The sequence below is a fragment of the Euprymna scolopes genome, chromosome 37, assembly GCF_053919585.1.
Source record: "Euprymna scolopes isolate OS-2025 chromosome 37, ASM5391958v1, whole genome shotgun sequence".
NCBI lineage: Eukaryota > Metazoa > Mollusca > Cephalopoda > Sepiida > Sepiolidae > Euprymna > Euprymna scolopes.
The window spans coordinates 71,384,337-71,409,288 of NC_136518.1; the positions used below are offsets into that span (position 1 = coordinate 71,384,337).

Below are 24,952 nucleotides of genomic sequence, written 5' to 3' on the forward strand. Positions count from 1 at the left end.
ATGTATAATGAGCTTAGTTCGAATTTCGTCTGGCAAAAAATATAGAAATATTTTGCAAGACTGCAATGAAGAAAAACTATATAATAATTGTAACACAAAAAAAAAAGAAAAAAAAAAAGAAAAGAGAAACAAAAAAATAAAATAAAAGGCAAGACAACAAACTAACTCAGTAACATGCAACAACAGTCTCCAAAGATTCACGTACAACAATATCTAAGGATTCTTGTTGCCGTTCATCTGCGTTCTCTTCATGGCCTCCTTTTAGTCAGTCAAGTGATGAGATTTTGCACACAAGCTGCAAGATTTCCCGTTACTTTGCGAGACTGCTCAGTTATAAAAGCTGTGAGCGCCACCAGCTTGATTCCACATGACGTGTGGACGTTTTAATTGCAAGCCACAAATTTCCCTACAATAATAATACGCTCAGACAATTTCATTTTCTTGTACTTGTAGCGGCTATTATCTTGGTCAGATTGAGTCGGCTTCCCCATGAGGACACTAACTATATTTTGTCATAGGACATTTTCCTCATAAAAGTATTACCGTATATACTATTTTGTTTTATTTTACTTCAGTCGAAGTTCTCAGAAATCAAGGGGCCCACAACCTGGGGCTAACACTTGAACTCTATATGAGATACATAGATATTCGAATGTTCCATGTAAGTTCTTTATCTCTCAAACATTGAGTTAGTAAAGAAATTGAGAACATAATTTTCCTCTCCCCAATTAACCATTTTTATACATTGTAGTATATCTTTCGTTTTGGTCTCTTGGTCTTACTGGATTCCAGGACAAGAATTTATCTAGTCTGGTGGAGTATCCAGCTTTGTGCTGTCACTTGAAGAAGATGAACCATGCCTCATAAAAGCTAATGTAAGTTAGCCATAGTGAGGAGATCTTATTTGGACTGTGAATACAAAATGTGATTTTGAATATTTGGTCAGGGTTTACTTCTAGGAAAAAGTATCCTCATGCCAGGTTATTCTGGCAAACCCCTGTACAGAGAGACTTTAGACACTTTAGGATAGTGGTCCAGTAAGCATTCTTGTGTATAGGTCAATGTGCATTTTAAGACGAAAAATTGTGTCATTTTAGGTATTACCTGTGTACAAGTCAACTGTAAATTCTAGACAAGTTAAACTGTCTGGCTCATGGCTCTTTCTTGCACAGATAATTTCCTTAAAGTCATATTATAAATTGTTTCTCGGCATCCGTGAGAGATAATACGTGCATTTACGCAAGTGTAATCTATTCAATTTTCATATATAGAATCAACTCGCTGGATACTTACAAGCAATGAATGCAAATGTTGCTGTTTTGTTTTTAGACATAATACATTGCACGAGTCATAAAATACAATGATAATGTGAATGCATTCATTAAGTGCCATTAAATGGTTTCATTAAATAGTTGCCATTAAATTGTTAAAATTTGTTCAACTTAGGGAAGAACGACATATCATAAACACTACATTTCCTAACATACTAAAAAAAATAACCCTTATCCCTGAGTGGCCATTGGGCCTTGATAAGTGGTGAACTCCATGTAAAAAAATAAAAAACAAAAAAAAAAAACTGTCATTTCATCACCGAATACATCATATCAAACTTAGGCCTATAGCCACGTCTAAAGAGTGAACATTGCGAGAGCTATTCCAATTATTAAGCCTCTCATTGGTTGGTTAGTTGTTTTTGTTTTACGGCATATCAACCCTTTTCGGGTCATTTAATGCCGAATCCAAAGATTTATATATATTTGTTGTTTTCACATCGGTTTCTATTTAACCCATAGTTGGGACCCTAACAGGTACTACCACTCAGGGTCAGAGTGGACCTGGGAGCAATGGCAATTAAAGGGTGGCTCCACACTCCCCAGAGCCCACAAGCTGGGGCCTCACCATCGGATATAGTTTAAGGTCATATCCAGGACCCCCATTGAGAGACTTTTACCCTCTGCGGGGGAGGGGGGGGCAGTCGGCGTATTTTAATACCCCACCGACAGGGCCGGCCTCTCATTGAAAAACCACGCATGTGCTTACATGCTAGCAAACACACTGCAGTGTGGGTTTAGAAGGTGTGTGATTAATTACTAGAATTACCAATTATACATCGAGTGCACAAATTAATACATTACCTATGTATAAGTCGACTCCCCCCAAAAAAAACAACCTGAAAATCGTCTCCCAGAAATTCGACTTATACACAAGTATATACGGTAAATATTAAGTATTTTATTACAATTTCTTATAATAATATAAAAATGTATAAATATTACTATTGAAAATGTTACAGTAAAATGAGAATATAAACATGTTCTAAATATAAAATATAAACATGTTCTAAATATAAACATGTTCTAAATATAAACATGTTCTAAATATAAGATATAAACATGTTCTAAATATAAGATATAAACATGTTCTAAATATAAGATATAAACATGTTCTAAATATAAGATATAAACATGTTCTAAATATAAAATATAAACATGTTCTAAATATAAAATATAAACATGTTCTAAATATAGAATATAAACATGTTCTAAATATAAAATATAAACATGTTCTAAATATAGAATATAAACATGTTCTAAATATAGAATATAAACATGTTCTAAATATAGAATATAAACATGTTCTAAATATAGAATATAAACATGTTCTAAATATAGAATATAAACATGTTCTAAATATAGAATATAAACATGTTCTAAATATAGAATATAAACATGTTCTAAATATAGAATATGAACATGTTCTAAATATAGAATATGAACATGTTCTTTGTTTTAGAGATTCTGGAATGTTCTAAGTTGTGGTATTCTATTTGGAGTGTTTCTGGAACTTTCCATTCACCAAAACTATAAAAGAACGCTGATAGCATAGAATATTTGATTTATAAAGAATTCAATTGCTAAAATTTTAAATAAATTTAATCTATTATACAAAGGACAGTTGTCTGTGTTTGTATGCTAATATGTCCAGCTAAAAGTTCAAAATATACAACCCCTAGAGAGTTTGTTTGTTTTAGTTAGCATAACACCAGAAAAATATCTAAAATTTAGAAAAAAAGATTCAGTCTTTGTGGGTCAAATAGCTATACATATCATTTAATGTGATCAACAATTCAATCTCATTTAATGTGATCAAGAATTAAATATCATTTTTAATCTTGTCAAGAAATTAGTCGACAACTCTGCATTTAATTCATTGTTTCTTCACTATTGCAATGTTTCTATATAAAGAGTGTGGGAGGGAGAAGCCTAGTTTAATAGCACTCTGGAGGCATCCTTAATTTTATTTGGCATTTTTAGTAGTGCTCCAAAGACCTAAAATCTATTTTTCACTCCTCACATAAAAAAAAACTGTTATGGTGGGAGGGACTGTTTTGTTTTTTATGGCCCCAGGTAAAGCTATGTAGCCCTGCTAGTCTAGTTTATAAAGGGAAGTTCTGTATGTGTTTGTATATCCATCCAAAAGTTAAACCTACAAAACAAAGACCCACAGATTTGATATATTCTTGCTCAATGTTGCCCTGGACGAATAATATCTGAAATTTAGATTAAAAATATTCATTCTCTGAGTTTCACTGCGCCAGGGATGTCAGTTTTTCACTGTTACTATGTAGTAGTTCAAAAAGAAAATGATAGCTTATTACTCTAAGGACCTATTATATAAAGGATAGTTGTACGCGTGTTTGTGTAGATGTGTGTGTGTGTGTGTGTTCAGCTAGAGAGGAATAGGCTAGGCAGAGAGAGAAAAAGGAGGCTGGAGAGAGAAAAATATGGAGCTGGATAAAGAGAGAAGTTTTAATAAAAATAGGTAATTTTTGCCTATGCAATACAAGGTAGCCCTGCTAGTCTAGTATATAAAGGGCAGTTGTTTACAATTGTATGTTGAGCTAAAAGTCAAAAACTGCGAAACAAGCCCCCACAAAATTAGTACATTCTTGATCAGCATTGCCCTGGATGAATAATATCTATAATGTAGAAAAAAATTATTCATCCTGTAAGAGTCAACAGCAGGAAGATCAATAAAAGGGAGTGTAAGAGAGGCTTACAAATGAAATGGACATATGTCAAAACTCCAGTCACGAGAGAAGGAAGGGAGACCCAGAGGCTGAAGACAAAGACAAAACTAAAAAGAAAGAAACAGAAAGAAAAAGGAAGAAAACTTTAAACAATGAAAGCTATATAAAATCGATGTTATTTTTTTTTTTTTTATATAGGTGTGATATTAAAAATGTATAAATAGAATATATCAATTCAGATTTTTGGGGCTTATTTGGACAATTGCTTTCATTTTAAATATTTTCATAACGTTTCAGCCGATGTAATCTCCAAAATTTTTTGTAGATTCCTGAGTGTGACAAGACAAAAAGTACTGTGGAAATAACATTCAAAATGCGAACAGCAGTCCGAATAATTTTTTAAAAAATACAAATCAATCTTCATCTCAAAAATTCAGAAACTGCATATATCTCATATCATTTGAAAACTCATTATTTAGCATCTTCGGACTACTGTTCTCATCTTGAGTGTTATTTTCACAACGATTGGCTAGAAGGCATAAGTAATTCTGCAATTGTATTTTTTGAATGTCACCCGCACTGAGGATTGAACCTACAACCTCCAGAAAGTGTAACTTTACAACTGAATTTTACCAAGTATTTTACTTGTAACTAACGGAACAAGAGCATACTAACCGTCGCCCCCACCACCAGCCCTAGAAACAAAGGGTTCCATTCAAAATTCTGCGTAGATTCCCAAGCTTGACAGAAAGATTCTTGAGTTTAACAAGATACACCTGAAGAAGGTCGGTGATTAAATAGATCGACATTCCATATTCAATCTTTCAATAGCTCAAATAATATCACCTGTGTGAACTATGTCTACAGACGAATCACAGTAGTCTCTCAATTAGACTGGCTGACCCTGATTGTTGATCTCTGAATGATTCTTCCGCTCAGCGCCTTTTGTGCCCTGCCGTTGACTGGTTCTTTATTGGTGAGTGATGTATTACGATGGACCCTACAAAACGGACGCGCAAGCAAAGGGCAACCTAGATCCACATACATCCAACAAATAGCACACGACGTCAACTGTGAACTTGAAGATCTGAGGCAGCTGATGGAAGACAGGAAACTCTGGAGAGGAAGAGTCACATTGGTTCAGGTAAGGAGCCCGTCCTGATGATGATGATGATGACATGTCATGAAAATAACACTCAAGATGAGAACAGTAGTTCGAAGAATCCAAACAATACGAATTATCAATCCTCATCTCAAAAAATGAGAAACGAAATAAAAAAATATGCAGTATCTATGCATACATGGACAATAAAACAATTCACGGCGGTCAATTTTACAATAGCAATTATTTTTTTTTTTAGTTCATCTTTTAATTTCATTTTTGATTGCTTCCAAATATGGTAATAAAAATGACTTGTGTAGTCAAAGGCAACAATCGACTTGAAGTCTCATAATAGATGATTAATGATCCAACTGATTTAAATAGATGTTCAACTGATATTTGTTGCCTGAATTTATCTCTTCTCTCTCTCTAATATATATATATATATATATATATAAAGTTAGGTATGCATTAGTGTTGGGATGATTAATCGGAATTGGTAATCGCAATCATCTTAACTTTTTAGGATACCAGAATCGGTAAAATTTGTGGCTATTTTCCAATGCCAAAAATGATTATTTCAATGAACACAATTTTTTTTTTTTTTAAATAAGTGATGTTAACAAAAGTTTATGCGGGGGTGTAGCAGAAATAGCCTATACATTTGAAAAGGAAGAGGAAGTTTTATAAAAGTCTAGCAGGAAGACCCGACATTACCCAGGATTAAATGAAAATTAATGAATGCTCCACACTTCCAATATGTTTACTGTCATTGAAATCGGTGCAATCAATCAATTTTTCAATCAAATTGATTGATCGCCTGCTCTAGCTGAGGACCCATCGTCGTGCACTGCAAGGAAGCTTCACATGCATTCCTGCAATGACTTGGTCCATGATACATTGTAGTCTACATTGCACTGTAGAGAACCTACCATTGATTTTAGAAAATTATTTTTATATAATGGCTTGAATTAAAGTTTAAAATGCGAAGGTCAAGTATCATGCTTCAATTGTGTTCTAAACAGAAACATTCAGTTTAAACACACTCTTGTCTCATCAAAGAACCTACTGTTGATTATATATGTGGGGCCCTTCTGCTTGTGCATTGATAAAACTTCTGAAATGCACTGCGATGGATCACCAACTAGAGAAGGCAATCAATCGATTTGATTGAAAAATGGGCGATTTTACCGATTTCAATGACAATAAAAATATGGGAGTGTGAAACATTCATTGATTATCATTCAATCCCAGGAAACGTCAAGTCTCCCTACTAGTAAGTATATATAATATAAAAAAGGGCTCCTCCAGTCTTTGACAGACTATGGCTACCCACGTAGGGGTGGCTGCGCATGAATTTTTTGTGGCAGGAGGCGCGCAATCTCCAATCACACCCCTCCTGAGTCAACTTTGTTTAAACCCCAGTGGCAAGTGAAGTGTTTGTACAGGACGACTGCAAATAGATACCGAGATAAACGGAGAGCATATACAGCGCCTAGAATTCCCAAATGGTTACCCATCTAGTACTAACCAGGCTCAATATTGCTTAACTTTGGTGATCTGACGAGAACCGGTGTGTCAATGCGATTATGCCATATATATATATATATATATATATGTTGTTTGTTTTGGCGATGCGATATGTTTTGAATGAATTCAATCATTTACGAAAGTGCATTTTTACCTAAATGCGAGTTGGGAATAATTTTCCCTTTAACCAACTTGGTAGCCCAACGTGGGGAGCAGCATACATATTGTTTTTAAAATATAATTATCCACTGACACGTGTTTCGTTGTTCTTTGTTCTTTATTTTTCTGTTAATTTTCTCCATCCACTAAGCATTTTTTCACGTTTAAATAAGACGACTTTAATCAAAATAACTAAATAAAATTTAAACAATAAATAAAAACCAAAATAAAATTAACAACATATAAAAAGGTGAGGAAAACGGCTAACAAAAGAAAACAAAACAAATCACTTGGCAACCTAATACACAAATTACCAACTGAATCGAGAAAATCAACAGAAAAATAAAGAAAACTCTGTTGTATTTAATCAAACCTACTTTGACAGACACACACACACACACACACACACACACACACACACACACACACACACACACGTGTGTGTCCTAGACTTATCTTTGATTTCACAAACACAACCACTAATTATCCTATGTTAACTGTTAACTTCATTTGAAACTAACGATTCCACAAGGATCAAAAATATGTAGATAATAAATAATTATTAAACTAACCTGGGTGCCAAGTGTTGCCCGGGTGTTTGGAGGTGTGTGTTGAGCAAAAAAACAAAAAAACAGTGGTAATAAGCAGGCAGGCACGCAGGCTCAAACTCGTACCACAAAGGAGGAAAACAACATGAAAAAAATAAAACGTGACGTCTTTGTTGTTGCGTTCATCGCCAAACTGGAAGTGGCAAAGGTTTAAAGTAAGGCTATTCAATCGAAAAGAGGGGATGACTTGAAAATATCGGCGAAAAAAAGCGACCCTTCCCTGTAGAAAAATGCCCAGTCGAGGGTGAAGGAATTAATGTTTTTGGTCAGTTTTTTTATATTTGTCATCCGAAGGGTCAAGCTTCAAAACGATACCGATCTCATGAAAATCGGTTGCCTCTGTCAAAATTTTTAGGCAGGCATGCAAACACACAAACAAACAGGTAAAGTTTATATAATGGATAATTATTTGTAGACCTGTTTCGGCTGGGCTCTTTAATAAAAAATACTAGCCGTCTAATCAAAGCCATAAATGCCAGTTTCTTTCTGTTCTGGGAGGGGGGGATTAATTTTACCGGTAGTGGGACGAGTATTCTACTAATTTAATATTAAACTCATTATGCCTTGAAACTTCTCATAAATGTTTGTTGTCTTGATACATTTTTCTCATTTCTTCCTTTTTTTTCTGATGAGAAGAGTTTCTAATCTGACTCATTTTACACATAGAAGATAAACAAAGTGTGTCGTAGGTTGACCTTGAAATTATCGGGCATTGGATGGTTTCACAATTAACCCAATGGAAACCGATCGGCTTATCAGAAGATGACCCAAAAATTCAGCAATCATTGTTGATAATTGACATTGTAAACTTAGGCTTGAGAGAGAGAGAGAGAGAGAGAGAGAGAGAGAGAGAGAGAGAGAGAGAGAGAGAAAGAGAAGGAGAAAGAAAGGTTCCAAATAGTTCACCAAATAAGGAGCTTTCTATATTAAAGTGCTGATAACAGGTCATGTCAAATATTTCCTGTGGGGATTTCAAACTGGCTTAATAAAAATGTTAAGAGAGTCACACTAATATTGTACTGCCAAACGGCAAGCTACAATAGAACAAACTGCTACTAAGCATTTAAAAAAAAAAAAAAAAAAAAAAAAAAAAGCTCAAACCAATAGCCTAGAACCAGATTAATGTACGGGCAAAACTAAAAATAAAACAATGCAATTGACCTTTAAAACAGGTTCCACACTATTAATCAATCTCCAACCTCTGTCGGTCCTGGATATGACTTTAAACTATATCCAGTGGTGAGGCCCCAGCTTGCGGACTTTGGGGAGTGTGGAGCCATCCTTTAATTGCCATTGCTTCCAGGTCCACTCTGACCCTGAGTGGTAGTACCTGTTAGGGTCCCAGCTATGGGTTAAATAGAAACCGACGTGAAAACAACAAATATATTCTATTAAAAAAATTTTCTTCGAAATCTTTGGATTCGGCATTAAATAACCCGAAAAGGGTTGATATGCCGTAAAACAAAAACAACCAACCAACCAATCTCTGTCCCATGCCCACGTTTTCTCCCTTTGCTTGTTTTATAAATACGTTCATGGAATGTGCGCTGATGAACGATCGCACTTGTACACCATTGACATGCATACAAATCCATTTAACAACAAAATCCCACCCCTTCATTTTAGAGATTCTAGATGCCATAAAATCTACTTTGCTAGCTTCTTGCCTCAGTTGCTAGACTTGGAAATTCCCCTGCTTCCCTAATTGTACTGACATGAAGTTTAAATGTAATGTAAACCACCATCTCACTCATCATCTTAAATAGTCCCCTGTAAACATGGTGTTTAATAGTAGTCCCTTATGTCCAAGTGGCAGGAGGCCTTGTTTGGGGCAAATTAAAGTTAAAAAAAAAAAAAAGAAACAAAAAAGGGGGATGGATACAGCTATATGGGGCATAAAAAAAAAGAAAAAAAGTAAAATGGTCGACAACGGTTGTGGACTACCTGAATGCTTTCTTTTCGATTACCTACTAAAACAGATGTAGGGGTTGGCGCCATTATTTTCCTAGGATTCCTTCATTTACCCTTGATCCTTGCCGCATAATGCTGAGTGTTTAGTAAGAGAGTCCAATTTATTTTTAGTCTTTAGTATGACTATCAAGGATTGAACTCCGGTCTCTCAAAGTCCCTAATTAATATTCCGAATTGGTGGATCGTAAAGTACATAAACAGGTACCAAAAAGATTTAATAAATCAATTATTTGTTTAGTTTTACCTTACGGCACATCAACCCCTTTTTTAACTATTTAATGCTGAATATGATTATTTTGTATAATACGCATTACTTGGACCACTACTTTCGTGTTTGGACGATTAATCGGGACTGGGAACCAGAAAAATTGGAATTTTGGGGCGGGACGGGGGGGAATAACATTGGAATAAGAAAATTTTAAGCCTATTTTCTGATGCCAAAAACGATTCTTTTTATTATTTTCTTATTTGATTTTGTTTAAAGCAAAATCTTCCACCGTTGGTGTAAACTCTCTTCCAATGACCTGCTTTCCAGCTGATTACAATATAGTCATCTTCAAGTCCAACATAAACAAGTTCTTAATGAGCCATTCCCCTCAAGTAATCCAACTTACCAAATTTACACTATTAACGATTACTATGATATTGTCCTTTTGACCACTGTACGCTCTTTAACCCTTATCCTCGAGTGGCCTCTGGGCCTTGATGTGGTGATTCATTTGTAAAAAGAAAATAAACAAATAAAAAATAAATCAATATTTATTTATTTTGAACTATCAGTAAAACTAAAATCTATAGATTACCCCTCCCACAAGGGTATCTTTATGTTTACGAAAATAACGCGTCTTTACAGTAACCCAGAAAAAATAACAACTCCAAAGGTAAATATATAAAAAATTTATAAAAATCGGAATCAGTAATTGTATCGGAATCAGGAAATATATTGGAATCGTCCCATCACTACTATTTTTACAAAGTTTCAGCTGATGTAACCTTTGGCTTTCTTTAGGCATGTCTCGTTGAATTCAGGAGCTTTGTATGAGATTTCTAACGGAGCTTTTTATTTATTTTTAATTAGCTTGCTTTTGTTCCATCAGCCATGATCAGATAGAAGTCTTAAGTAATTCAAAATTGTATTCTAGTATCGCCCCCCCCCACTTAAGATTGAACCTTCAACCTCAAAGAGTCTGTTACTTAGAAATGATTATTACTCAGCAGTTTTATCCATTGTCCCATGGATTCCTCCAGAACATTGTGAGAATAACACTCAAGATGAGAACAGTAGTCCAAATAATATAAGAAATACAAATTATCAATCCTCATCTAAAAATAATTCCGAAAATCTAATACAAGTTATTTTCAGCAAAAAAAATTTACGTTTTTAATTTTAAATATCTTCAACTTTTATTTATACTTTATGCTTTAGTTATTCACGGTTTAAATTTCAGTGCAACTGTAGCACTGAAGTTTATCCTTCTGTGTCCAAAATCAAAGAGTGTAAACTAGTTTCTGTGCACTGAATTCACACAGGCCTGAATAAACAAGTAATTATATTTTGACCAATCAGAGAACTTTCTGAACTTATTCAAATTGGTCTTTGTAGGTTGGTTGGTTGGTTGTTTTTGTTTTACAGCATATCAACCCTTTTCGGGTTATTTAATGCCAAATCCAAAGATTTAAGAAAATTTTTTTTAATAGAATATATTTGTTGTTTTCACGTCAGTTTCTATTTAACCCATAGTTGGGACCCTAACAGGTACTACCATTCCGGGTCAGAGTGGACCTGGGAGCAATGGCAATTAAAGGGTGGCTCCACACTCCCCAAAGCCCACAAGCTGGGGCCTCACCACTGGATATAGTTTAAGGTCATATCCAGGACCCCCATTGAGGGACTTTTACCCTCTGCAGGGGGGTAGTCGGTGTATTCTAATGCCCCACCGACAAGGCCAGTCTTTGTAGGAGATAACTAAGTCCTTTAAAAGGACCAGATTTTTCTTTCAATAAACAGTGGGGCCCAAAAATTCATAGAGCGCCACGTCTCTTCAATCACCTCAACTCACGTACTCATACTGTCACTTGCGTACTCACACTTACAAAGCGCCACACACACACACACACACACACACAATGATTGTTTTAAAGGCTTGAATCCCTTAATGTCGTCTGCCCATTTAAAACAACTCATCAATTGAAATATATCCAAACGATTATCACTGAGCAATTTTCTAATGTGATAAACAGAGAACATTAACTCTTATAAACATTTTTCAATGAATTATAATTTATTTAATTGAGCAGAGAAGTTTTAACTATGATTTTCCTGACCCCCTGAAACTCACAGCTCTTAATTAATCGGTCCAGACTTCTAATATATCAGCTAATGACCCCCCCCTCCTTTTTTTACAAAAACTCTAAAAATATTCATGAACATTTGTTTTCCTATTGCTGTAAATCTACCATTTTAAACATATATAAAACTAGCCTGGGCGCCCGGCATTGCCTGGGTGTTTGGAGGTATGTGTTAAGCAAAAAAAAAAAAAAAAAAAAAAAAAAGAAAGAAAAAGTGGTAGTAGGCAGGGCAGGCAGGCTTGAACCCGTAACACAAAGGAAGAAAAAATGTGAAAAGAAATCGTGACGTCTTTGCTGTTGCATCCATCGCCAAACCAAAAGTGGCAAAGGTTTAAATTAAGGCTAGTCAATCGAAAAGAGGGGGATGACTTTTGAAAATATCATCGAAAAAATGAACCCCTCCCTGTTGAAAAGTGCCCAGTTGAGGGTGAAGGAATTAATGCTTTTAGCCAATTTTTCGATATTTGTTGTTTGAAGGGTAGAGCTCCATAATGATACTGATCTTGTGAAAATCCGTGGCCTCTGTACAAAGGATTTAGGCAGACATACACACATACATTTAAACAGACAGGTGAGATTTATATTATAGATTTTCTCTTTTGTGAATATATGTTTTCTTAACTCATTTTGTTTTGTTTACTACATGACAATATCTCTCGTTTTTCTCACATTCGATGATAAACCCTGAAAAACTTTTCACTGAAAATATTTCTCTGAATCCGTCTAATCCTAAATGTACTTCTCTCATTACTAAACAACCGAAAGTAAAGCATCCAAAACTGATGACCTCCTCCATAAAACTGGTGAATGAAATCCCATAACTGGTAACCTCCTTCCCAAACCATCCATACATCCATCCAGCACAGCTGTAGCCGAGATTGAACTCACAGCACGAATCTGTAGTGTAATTCGAATCTTGTCGGTAGCTGAATACTTGATGCTTCGCCAGTTTTATCCATTGTCCCATGGATTCCTCCAGAACATTGTGAGAATAACACTCAAGATGAGAACAGTAGTCCAAATAATATAAGAAATACAAATTATCAATCCTCATCTAAAAATAATTCCGAAAATCTAATACAAGTTATTTTCAGCAAAAAAAATTTACGTTTTTAATTTTAAATATCTTCAACTTTTATTTATACTTTATGCTTTAGTTATTCACGGTTTAAATTTCAGTGCAACTGTAGCACTGAAGTTTATCCTTCTGTGTCCAAAATCAAAGAGTGTAAACTAGTTTCTGTGCACTGAATTCACACAGGCCTGAATAAACAAGTAATTATATTTTGACCAATCAGAGAACTTTCTGAACTTATTCAAATTGGTCTTTGTAGGTTGGTTGGTTGGTTGTTTTTGTTTTACAGCATATCAACCCTTTTCGGGTTATTTAATGCCAAATCCAAAGATTTAAGAAAATTTTTTTTAATAGAATATATTTGTTGTTTTCACGTCAGTTTCTATTTAACCCATAGTTGGGACCCTAACAGGTACTATCATTCCGGGTCAGAGTGGACCTGGGAGCAATGGTAATTAAAGGGTGGCTCCACACTCCCCAAAGCCCACAAGCTGGGGCCTCACCACTGGATATAGTTTAAGGTCATATCCAGGACCCCCATTGAGGGACATTTACCCTCTGCAGGGGGGTAGTCGGTGTATTCTAATGCCCCACCGACAAGGCCAGTCTTTGTAGGAGATGACTAAGTCCTTTAAAAGGACCAGATTTTTCTTTCAATAAACAGTGGGGCCCAAAAATTCATAGAGCCCCATGTCTCTTCAATCACCTCAACTCACGTACTCATACTGTCACTTGCATACTCACACTTACAAAGCGCCCCCCCCCCACACACACACACACACACACACAGACAATGATTGTTTTAAAGGCTTGAATCCCTTAATGTCGTCTGCCCATTTAAAACAACTCATCCATTGAAATATATCCAAACGATTATCACTGAGCAATTTTCTAATGTGATAAACAGAGAACATTAACTCTTATAAACATTTTTCAATGAATTATAATTTATTTAATTGAGCAGAGAAGTTTTAACTATGATTTTCCTGACCCCCTGAAACTCACAGCTCTTAATTAATCGGTCCAGACTTCTAATATATCAGCTAATGACCCCCCCTCCTTTTTTTACAAAAACTCTAAAAATATTCATGAACATTTGTTTTCCTATTGCTGTAAATCTACCATTTTAAACATATATAAAACTAGCCTGGGCGCCCGGCATTGCCTGGGTGTTTGGAGGTATGTGTTAAGCAAAAAAAAAAAAAAAAAAAGAAAGAAAAAGTGGTAGTAGGCAGGCAGGCTTGAACCCGTAACACAAAGGAAGAAAAAATGTGAAAAGAAATCGTGACGTCTTTGCTGTTGCATCCATCGCCAAACCAAAAGTGGCAAAGGTTTAAATTAAGGCTAGTCAATCGAAAAGAGGGGGATGACTTTTGAAAATATCATCGAAAAAAGTAACCCCTCCCTGTTGAAAAGTGCCCAGTTGAGGGTGAAGGAATTAATGCTTTTAGCCAATTTTTCGATATTTGTTGTTTGAAGGGTAGAGCTCCATAATGATACTGATCTTGTGAAAATCCGTGGCCTCTGTCAAAAGATTTAGGCAGACATACACACATACATTTAAACAGACAGGTGAGATTTATATTATAGATTTTCTCTTTTGTGAATATATGTTTTCTTAACTCATTTTGTTTTGTTTACTACATGACAATATCTCTCGTTTTTCTCACATTCGATGATAAACCCTGAAAAACTTTTCACTGAAAATATTTCTCTGAATCCGTCTAATCCTAAATGTACTTCTCTCATTACTAAACAACCGAAAGTAAAGCATCCAAAACTGATGACCTCCTCCATAAAACTGGTGAATGAAATCCCATAACTGGTAACCTCCTTCCCAAACCATCCATACATCCATCCAGCACAGCTGTAGCCGAGATTGAACTCACAGCACGAATCTGTAGTGTAATTCGAATCTTGTCGGTAGCTGAATACTTGATGCTTCGCCAGGGATATCAAGGGTATTTTTTTATCATGACGCCATCACTAGACGAGAAGGATAAACTGCACACTTTCTCAACCTGGTATTTTACCCCGCAGTACATACAGTGCCTAGTTTTCCCAAATGGTTACCCATCTAGTACTAACTAGGCTCAATGTTGCTTAACTTCAGTGATCTGGTGAGAATCGGTGTGTCACCCGTGATTGTGTCGTATTATACAATTACCCTATAATAACTAAATCTGAATTTTTTAATACTGAATTTCAAGGCAAACCAATGATCTCTACTTAATTGTCATGTCACAGTAATGAATATATTCAAAAATTATAAAAAAAAAAAAACAATAAGATAGAAAAGAATTAGTAAAGAAAACATTTTTTGACGAAAATTAGCGAAAATAAAATGTTTGGCTAAAAAAAAAAAAAAAAAAAAAACACGGGAAAGCTCTAAAGGGAGGTAAATAGCATGTAACTATCGACATTTTTTTAAATGGTGCATTTTGGCTTGTTTTGAGCATAACTGGGTTACTTCCCTTGTTTTGCTCATTCACAAAGAAATATGACCGCGTTTTTTTTACGATAAACATCGAAAACTCACGTTTTTTTTTTAAATAGTGCAGTAATATTTAAGTACTTTTGACATGTCAATTAAGTAGATATCATTGCTTTTAGGTGAAATTGACGCAAAAAGTCAGTAGATGACACTTTTGTTTTTTTTTAATATATTTTTTTGATTTCAGAGTTATAGTATTTTAGTGTAGTTGCACCCATTTATTATAGTCTAGTCTGTTACTTCCGATGAGACAATATTTGTATTTTGTGACGTAACGAACGCATGACATAATACTAATTAACGTGATGATGCAGAAGAATAGGCGACTCAAAGTCCAAAGCAAAATATCAGATAAAATAATTTGCATTATAATTTAAAAAATTTTTTTTTTTTTTAATTTAAATCACCACTTATCAAGGCCCAGAGGCCACTCGGGGACAAGGGTTAATATGCATACAGTGGTCAATAGGATAATATCGTAATAACTGTTAGTAGTGGAAATTTGGTACATTGGATTACTTAAGGGAAACAGCTCCTGGAGAACTTGTTTACATTGGACTTGAAGACGACCATATTATAGTCAGCCGGAAAGCAGGCAAACGGAAGAGAGTTCCACAGGTGTGCAGTTCTAAGAAAGAAACTTTGTTCATGGAATCTACGATTAGGTTTAGGGATAGATAAAGAGTGGAGGGGGATTATTGATAGCGTTTTCAGCTAGATGAGCGTTTCTCGTGAAAGTTTGGCGAGGCGGGGACCATAGATTGGAGCTCAGACGAACACTGGCCATGAAAATAACGATAAAGCAGAAATGGGCTCGCAAAGTCTCTTCTGTGAGAAAGATAAAATAATAAATAAAATATTCTTTCACTGTTTTGAATTTGTTTTTAGTATTATAAAAAAAAATATATTACTTTATAAAAAATATTTGTTGATTAAAAAAATTAGGGGGGGTAATTTTTTTTTTTTATCTGACGCTGTTTACTGCGAACTTCGAGTCGCCTATTCTTTCTGCATCACCATTAACACTTTTGTTTTAATCGATGTTTTGTTTTCTGAATTTTGCTATTATAGTGTAGTTCCAATTAAATTTCTGTATACCACTGCCTGCAGTTCAGAATGGTACTGCGACTAAAAACAACTAAGAAGCAACCCAACACTCCCGCAACTAAGGGCAGAGAGCTCTAAATTCCAACAATTCCCGCAATTAATTAAGGGCAGATAACTCTAAATCCTAAAGCAAACTGGAAAACAGTGGACAGTCTATTATTTAGAAAATGTTGGGAAGGTTTTACTAGCACAATTTTTTATTCTTTGTTCCCCACTCCACGCTAATGATATGACTGTATATAAACGTTATTTATTTTCAATATTTTTTAAAACAATTAGGGAGTAAATGCGGTATTGTGGTGATTGATGATTCTAGTCAATAGTTGGATAGACATTTTCTAGTTATCATGACAAAGGATGACCAATGACACCCATTTTCCTCTCACTTTCTAACGGCCTTGTACCTAGTTTGTTTTAACTACCTAACACTTATTAACCCTTATCCTTGAGTGGCCTCCTGGCCTTGATAAGTGGTGAGTTTTAAGTAAGAAAAAACAAAATAATTACATAAAGTTAGGTATGTGTTTGTATATTTGTACGTATTAACGGGACCTGTGGAAACTATAGCGACATCTTTCATATGTAATATATTGCTGTTGGGCATTCTGTAGACATTTATTGTGAATAGAAGACCCTGTGATATTATTGTACCTATTTACAATGCCTCCTCACGGGACAGAGTTAGACACCAGGGTCGTTTTTTAACGTGGAGAAAAGGTACAAAAATAAAAAAATTGTGAAAGAGAACAAGAAATGGAAGTTCAACATCTGAAGAACAGATGGTATTTATTTGCTCCCCCACCGAGCAAATTGGGCACAAGGCCGATTTTTAATGTGAGGAGTGAAGGGAGGGGGAAGGGAAAAAGGGGACCAGCTCCCGAGAGGTGGGAAATGTGAGCTGGTTAATGGTCAGGCATGTGGGGTTGCCCCGACATCTGGTTTTTGCTAGTCATAGCTAGTCATAGCTTGCAGCATCTGAAGAACAGATGGTATTTATTTGCTCCCCCACCGAGCAAATTAGGCACAAGGCCAATTTTTAATGTGAGGAGTGAAGGGAGGGGGAAGGGAAAAAGGGGACCAGCTCCCGAGAGGTGGGAAATGTGAGCTGGTTAAAGGTCAGGAATGTGGGGTTGCCCCCACATCTGGTCTTTGCTAGTCATAGCTAGTCATAGCTTGCAGTATCTGCCGGAACAGATGGTATTTATTTGCTCCCCCACCGAGCAAATTAGGCACAAGGCCAATTTTTAATGTGAGGAGTGAAGGGAGGGGGAAGGGAAAAAGGGGACCAGCTCCCGAGAGGTGGGAAATGTGAGCTGGTTAAAGGTCAGGCATGTGGGGTTGCCCCCACATCTGGTCTTTGCTAGTCATAGCTAGTCATAGCTTGCAGTATCTGCCGGAACAGATGGTATTTATTTGCTCCCCCACCGAGCAAATTAGGCACAAGGCCGATTTTTAATGTGAGGAGTGAAGGGAGGGGGAAGGGGAAAAGGGGACCAGCTCCCAAGAGGTGGGAAATGGGAGCTGGTTAAAGGTCAGACATGTGGGGTTGCCCCCACATCTGGTCTTTGCTAGTCATAGCTAGTCATAGCTTGCAGTATCTGCTGGAACAGATGGTATTTATTTGCTCCCCCACCGAGCAAATAAGGCACAAGGCCAACCTTTAATGTGAGGAGTGAAGGGAGGGGGAAGGGAAAAAGGGGACCAGCTCCCGAGAGGTGGGAAATGGGAGCTGGTTAAAGGTCAGGCATGTGGGGCCGCCCCCACATCTGGTCCTTGCCAGTCACAGCCAGTCATAGCTTGCAGTATCTGCCGGAACAGATACTACACTTTGATCTTGACCAAAAAGGCCAAGTAACCTTATTGTACCTATTTACTGTGCCTCCCCACGGGACAGAGTTAGACACCAGGGTCGTTTTTTAATGTGGAGAAAAGGTACAAAAATAAAAATTGTCTCAGTCGTGAAGGATTTCTCCTCCACCAAAAGAGAATAAGAAATGGAAGTGCAGCATCTGAAGAACAGATACTACACTTTGATCTTGTCCCGAAGGCCAAGGGGAAACCTTATTGTAGCGCTTTTGTTAAAACTGTAAAAGTATTTAAAAGTATCTAAATAATCTGGTTAATCATTAACCAGATCTGGTTATTATGGGTAATCTCCAATATCCTCACTGTGACATATTTCCATTGTGTGATAGCTCGGCGTGAACAAAAATCCCATAATATCATTATAATATCTTTAGACAGAAGAGATACTAGTCTTGGATCCTAGCCAAAAAGACCAAGAAGGTATATTTTAGTTTCACGGATGGCCCAAAGGTGAAATCTTATTTTAATTTTTTTTCTTCTTTTTTTTTTATATTGTATCTTTGGTGATCGGGAGATCCTATTTATTAAAAAAGGACTACAAACATTAAATTGGCGTATTTAGCTACTAATTTAATGTTCGTAGTATGTTAGCACCTTCTATCGTCCTTTTTAATAAATAGGATCTACCGATCGAATGATTTATGATCTGGAAACCGTGACACACATACGTACATACGTTAAAGGTACTATGGTATTAATATATAGATAGGATTTACTCCTAACTAATTAACCGATCATTATTATTATTATTTTTAATCTTTTTTCACACCAAACAAGGCATATTGTCTTTGGGATTATGTCTAACAGGGGACTGGGATAAGTTGAGCAACAAGATGTTTGTTCAAATTACATTTAAAATTCTGCAGGTTAGTATAGTCAAGGAAGCAGGAAATAGGGAGGGAATTCCAAAGTTCAACAGTCCAAAAAAACACTATTAGGGTAGAAGGCTTTCCAGCATCTAAGAACCTCAAGAGTGAAGGGGTGGGAATTTGTTGCTTGAATCAGTCAATAGAATGCATGTCGAGGAGGCACAAGTGGTACGAGTCCATCTGAGCGCATTTCGTTAAAGTACTTGTAAAACGGGCACAGGGATGCAACATTGCAGCGATGGGGCAGTGGTTGGAGCTTGTCGGTCAGTGCAAGACCTATTAGATTTGAGACTCTTTTTTTGAATACTATCTAAGAGTGAGTGTTTATCTATATATAAAAGTGAACGTGTCTGTGTGGGTGTCCGTGTACATTTCCTTACGCAATAACTCTGTCAATTTTAAGTCTACAGACTCGAAATTTGATATACAGGGTACCGAGATTTGGGATAATCTTTGTGATCCGTTTTCGGCCAGAAATTTGGCTGTTAAGGTGTCAAAGTTCAACGATTTAACCTTTGAGAACTCTACCAAACTCGTCTGACAATTTTGGGTCTAAACACTTGAAATTTTAGATATAGGTTCCTTGGACATGGATCTAACTTAATAACTTGATTTGAGCCCAAAACAATAAATGTTAAGGGGTCATAATAGGGGTCAAAGTTAAAAAAATTGACCACTTTTTTTTTTTTGCTCAACATACACCTCCAAACATCTGGGCAACGCCGAGTTGAAATGCTAGTATTTTAAAAGACTACAATAAACAAGAGACAAATGGCACAATATGAAACTGATATTGAGAGAAATGATAAAACTTTGTATGGGTTATTGTAAGTATTTAAGTATTTTGCTCATTGCAGTTGAACATTTAGACCAGTTAGCAACTATTTTTACCGGCTTTTCTATATAAACTAGACTGGGTACCCGGCGTTGCCCGAGTGTTTGGAGGTGTATGTTGAGCAAAAAAAAAAAAAAAAAAGTGGTAGTAGGCAGGCAGGTTCAAACTTGTACCATGAAGGAGGCAAAGAACATGAAAAAAAAAAAATCTGACGTCTTTGCTGTTGTGCCCATCACCAAACGGGAAGTGACGTAGGTTTAAATTAAGGCTAGACAATCGAAAAGAAGGGATGAGTTTCGAAAATATCAGCGAAAAAAGTAACCCCTCCCTGTAGAAAAGTGGCCAGTTGAGAGTGAAGGAATTAAAGTTTTTGGTCAATTTTTTTATATTTGTCGTCCGAAGGGTCGAGCTTTGTGAAAATCCGTTGCCTATGTCAAAAGTTTTAGGCATACATACATACATACAAACAAACATACATACATTTAAACAGACAGGTGAGATTTATATGATAGATGAAACAGCAGATGTATGTATGTATGTATGTATGTATGTATGTATGTATGTGTGTGTCCGTCTCTGTATAAATATTTAATCGATAAAACTCTTAAACTGAAATTAACAGGAAATAGTAATCATACACAAAGGATGGTTTATAATGAGTAAAATCTTTGTTTGGATGAATAACGCATACAGAAATGTCAGCAAGTTGAAATTCAAACTTCATTTCAAGTTGCTGGCATGTTTCTATTAGTTGTAAGCATGCGCAAATTCAATCATAAGTAGAAGTGGTTTAATTTTAAATCCTTTTTTCCTATCTGTCAAATAAGCTCAAACAGTAGGGAATGCAGCTGGAGCGTTAAATGTTTTGGTTTCAATTCTAGCTGATGGCACCCAAGTCATTTTTTTTTTTAATCTTAAAGTCAATGCCATATATTAGGTACAATATAATATTCAATAGAGAATTGGCTCTGTAATAATAAATATGAAATCTGCATGAATTAAAATATATTTAAGCATATTTTACAGCCCGGTAAGGCCAAGCACCCCCTACTGGTATACATATAAAACAATAGTCCACAAAAAACGCAATCATTTGATCCGTCTTTCACCACTCTATGAGCTTGCATCTTGGAGGACATGCACTTTATGGAGATAAACAGTGAGTTTTATATATTAAGTTTACATTAATCTTTAAAATGAGGGTTGCTTATTCATTTTATTTGAATTCTTTGGTCTACTCTTCACATCTCGAGTATCATTTTCACTTTTTTATCGATGTAGCATCTGACCTTCTTCAGGGGTATCTTGTCAAATTCGGGAATGTTTCTGTTGAACTTGGAAATCTGGACAGAACCTTGAACAGAACTCTTTATTTACTTCACGGGGTAGCATGTCCTCGTTCAGTCAGCCACAAGGACGTGTGGCAAAGTGGTTAAAATACTTGGAAAAAAAAATCAATTGTAAAAGTAACCTTCTCCTGAAGGTCGAAGATTCAATTCTTAGTGTAGGCGTCCGAAAAATACAATTGCGAATTAATTAGCACCTTTATTAAGTCATGGCTGACATAACGAAAGCATGCTACTCCCATGAAGTAAATAAAGGGTTCTATTCGAAATTTTGTCCAGATTCCAGAGTGCAGCAGAAACATTACTGTGTTTGACAAGATACAACTGAAGAAGGTCAGAGACAAGAGATTCCAGAAAAGCAGGGAGTCTGTGAGAGATGATGAGAGGTGTGGAAGGAGTACGGATGTCAGAACACCAGAGTTGATTGGTCAAATACAGAATTTCATGGATAAGGAGCGTCGTTTTATTTAAAAAAAAAATTTTTTTATTACATTTTACCCCCAAACAAGGCACATTGCCACTTTGATGTAGAAGGCTACAATCAGGGACATAAGCTACAGGGGTACTATGTCGGGAGTTGGGCAGCAAGATGTTGGTTCACGTTACACTTGAACTTTTGCATGTCAGTAGAGTTGGGGAAGCAGGAACTCAGAAGGGAATTCCAAAGTCTAGCAGTTCTGGGGAAGAAACTACTGGAGTAGAAGACTCTCTTACATCTAGGGATCTCTACTGTGAAGGGGTGGGATTTTGCTGCTTGTCGGGTTTGTCGGGGGTATTTACGTCGAGGGGGTACAAGTGCTTGCAGTTCTTCGAAGCATTCACCGTTAAAGTACTTGTAGAACAGGCAGAGGGATGCTACATTTCGTCGATGGGACAGAGGCTGAAGCTTAGATGACAGTTCAGGACCTATTAGGTTCGCGACTCTCTTTTGACTTTGTCTAGGAGCAAGAGACTAGTAGCAGATGTACCAGCCCAAATATGACAACAATACTCCATATATGGGCGAATGGTGGCCTTATCACATTTACTCGTACAGGATAATTTCGGGCGTTAGTAGCTTTCTAGCAAGGTAGAGAGAATCTACCTTTTTCGCAGCGGTCCTGGCAATGCTCTCAATGTAATTGTTTCAACTCATGTTTCCTGTGAACGTTAGGTTGAGGAGTTTAAAAGATGTACTTTCAGATAAAGAGTCTTTGGCCATTGCTATTGGTGGTAGAGAAGGTTTCTTGTAGTTATTGAAGGAAACAAGTTTAGTCTTGGCAGCATTGAATGTGACCATCCATTTTTGTCCCCATTCCACTACAGATTGAAGGTCATCCTCTAGTGTTTCTGCCATTTCTTTAGATATGTGTTCATTTGCTTCCCTGTCGTGTCTGTTATAGAGCGTGGTATCATCAGCATATATATCTATCTCACAGACAATTTTGTCAGGGAGGTCATTTATGAATATTATGAATAATAGAGGTCCAAGGATAGACCCCTGAGGCAGTCCCGCATTTATATCATATTGTTTAGATGTACAACCATCGAGGACAACCTTGACTTTTCTCTTAAGGAGGATTAGTGTGTGAGCTGTACACACAACAGAGAGCTGAAGATGAAGATTTGCGCAAAGTTTGTTCCAAGGGTGCTCAAGATGAGAACAGTAGTCTGAAGAATCTGAGAAATAGTGAATAAATTTTAACTTATTTCTATGTTTAAACTTTTGTATAAACAAATGTAAACATAGAAAGAAGTATAAGCTTGTTTTATTCAAAAAGATGAAAATAAACAAATAGACACAACGACAATCAAGTCACTATAAATAAAACTTTGTGTAAACAATGTAAGTAAACATTTTGCTCATTATAGTTGGACATTCATTTCTATGAAAGGTTAACATTCAAATCAACCACAATGGGGAAGAGAAATAAATATTTTCTAATATGAGATTTTAATACCAGAAAAAATTTTGGAAATCTGATGCATTATAATTCAAATATTGCAAGAGTTTATTTTTTTAACCAATAATTTTTTTCAACAATTTTTTTTTTTTTTTTATCTTTACTTATAAATAAAAAGGAACTTTAAAAAAAAAAAAAAATTTCTTGGTTCCCCAACAAAAGGAGGGTGGACCTGTAAATTCACCCTCGTCCGTTCCTCTGTCAATAACTATTGGAATTTTTTGAAATTTTGCACAAACATTAAATATGATAGGTATAAAAAAGTAACAGAGCGGATTTTCCAGTAAAACTACAGCCTCCCCCCCCCCGCCAGGGGGTGCCTTTCGTGTTAAAATGGCTAAAATTGACACTTTTATGCTATTTAAAAAAATTGATGCCTTGGATTTTTATAAAACTTTCTGAAAAGTTGTATAATTTTGTTTGTCTATACTTTGCGATAACTTTTGAGTGTGCCCCAGGGGCTCTTTTAGGACTAATAAAAGCAATCCATTTTTGAGACTATTGCAATTAAACACTTACGTATTACAGGGTTCTACATTGCGAGTGAAACAGTCGCATTTGCGAGTGATTTTTCAAAATGGCGACTAGAAATAATGAAATGCTTATCTTTTGGCGATTGTATTTCTTTCACTGACAATCTTCCAAGGCTCACTACTGAGTGAAAAATATCTTCACAACGTTTTTTTTTTTTAATAAAATGAACAAAATTAAAAAAGAGTATATTAAACTTTTATTGTTTAAATAAATAATAAAAGTTTAATAGAACAAAATACTCTTTTTTAATGAAACCTGTTTAAAAAAAACATTTGAAGAAATTAGAATGCTTATACCTTCAAGTATCAATATAAAATTTGTTGTATATTTAGAATTACACTTATTTAAAAATATGCAGAAAAATCTTTATGTCCATGCTCGTCACAAAACGAAGACGTCATATTCTAAAAATCATGTGGGTTTGGTTGGTAACTTTTCTATTTGGCTAATAAACGTAAATATTTAGTTGTCAAAGGTCGACTAAAGATAAATTTGTCCATAGAGCCCTGTATTAGTTTCGATATTGAATCCGACGAGTCTTTTCAGTGAACGCGTCTTATCCCAATTTAAATGTGATATTATTAAAAATAATTATAGTTTTAAAGATTAAAAATAATTATGGTAATTAAATATATACACACACACACACACACACACACACACACACACACACACACAGTCTTGGAAGTTTTTAACCTTTAAAACTATACAAAAAAAAAAAATTATTTTTTATCATTCGTTAGAAAACTAGTCATTAAGTCATTCAATCACCTGCAATCACTGCATCAACTTGCTCTCTCGAATTCATTATAGTACCAGTAATAATTTATTTTTCAAGGGATCATCAGTTGTTTACCATGAAACACTGTTTCGGGAATTTAAAAACAAAACAGTATATTACATCATAGCTCCCCAGCAGTGTTGATCAAACACCACCTCCCTTAATCTTAGGAAAAAAACATGTTACAAATATTAGATCGAGTTTTCTATTCTTAATTACTTTATCTAACCTATTCATGTTATATGTAGAAATTTTATTTTCCACCTTCTGTCTTTCCTTCTCTCTCCCTCCCCTTCTTTATCCCCCCCCCCTCCCTTTTCTTGGTGTATCTTGTGCTGCTACTGCTTGTTATA

General features: G+C 35.7%; 1 protein-coding gene and 1 pseudogene across 6 annotated transcripts in view; both read right to left on the reverse strand.

Moving 5' to 3' along the window:
• LOC145261221 (uncharacterized) overlaps positions 1 to 24,952 on the reverse strand; it is a 127,704-nt gene that overhangs the window by 28,628 nt on the left and 74,124 nt on the right. The gene's annotated exons all lie outside the window — the stretch shown is intronic.
• On the reverse strand, positions 6,616 to 6,732 carry LOC145261445 (5S ribosomal RNA; annotated as a pseudogene).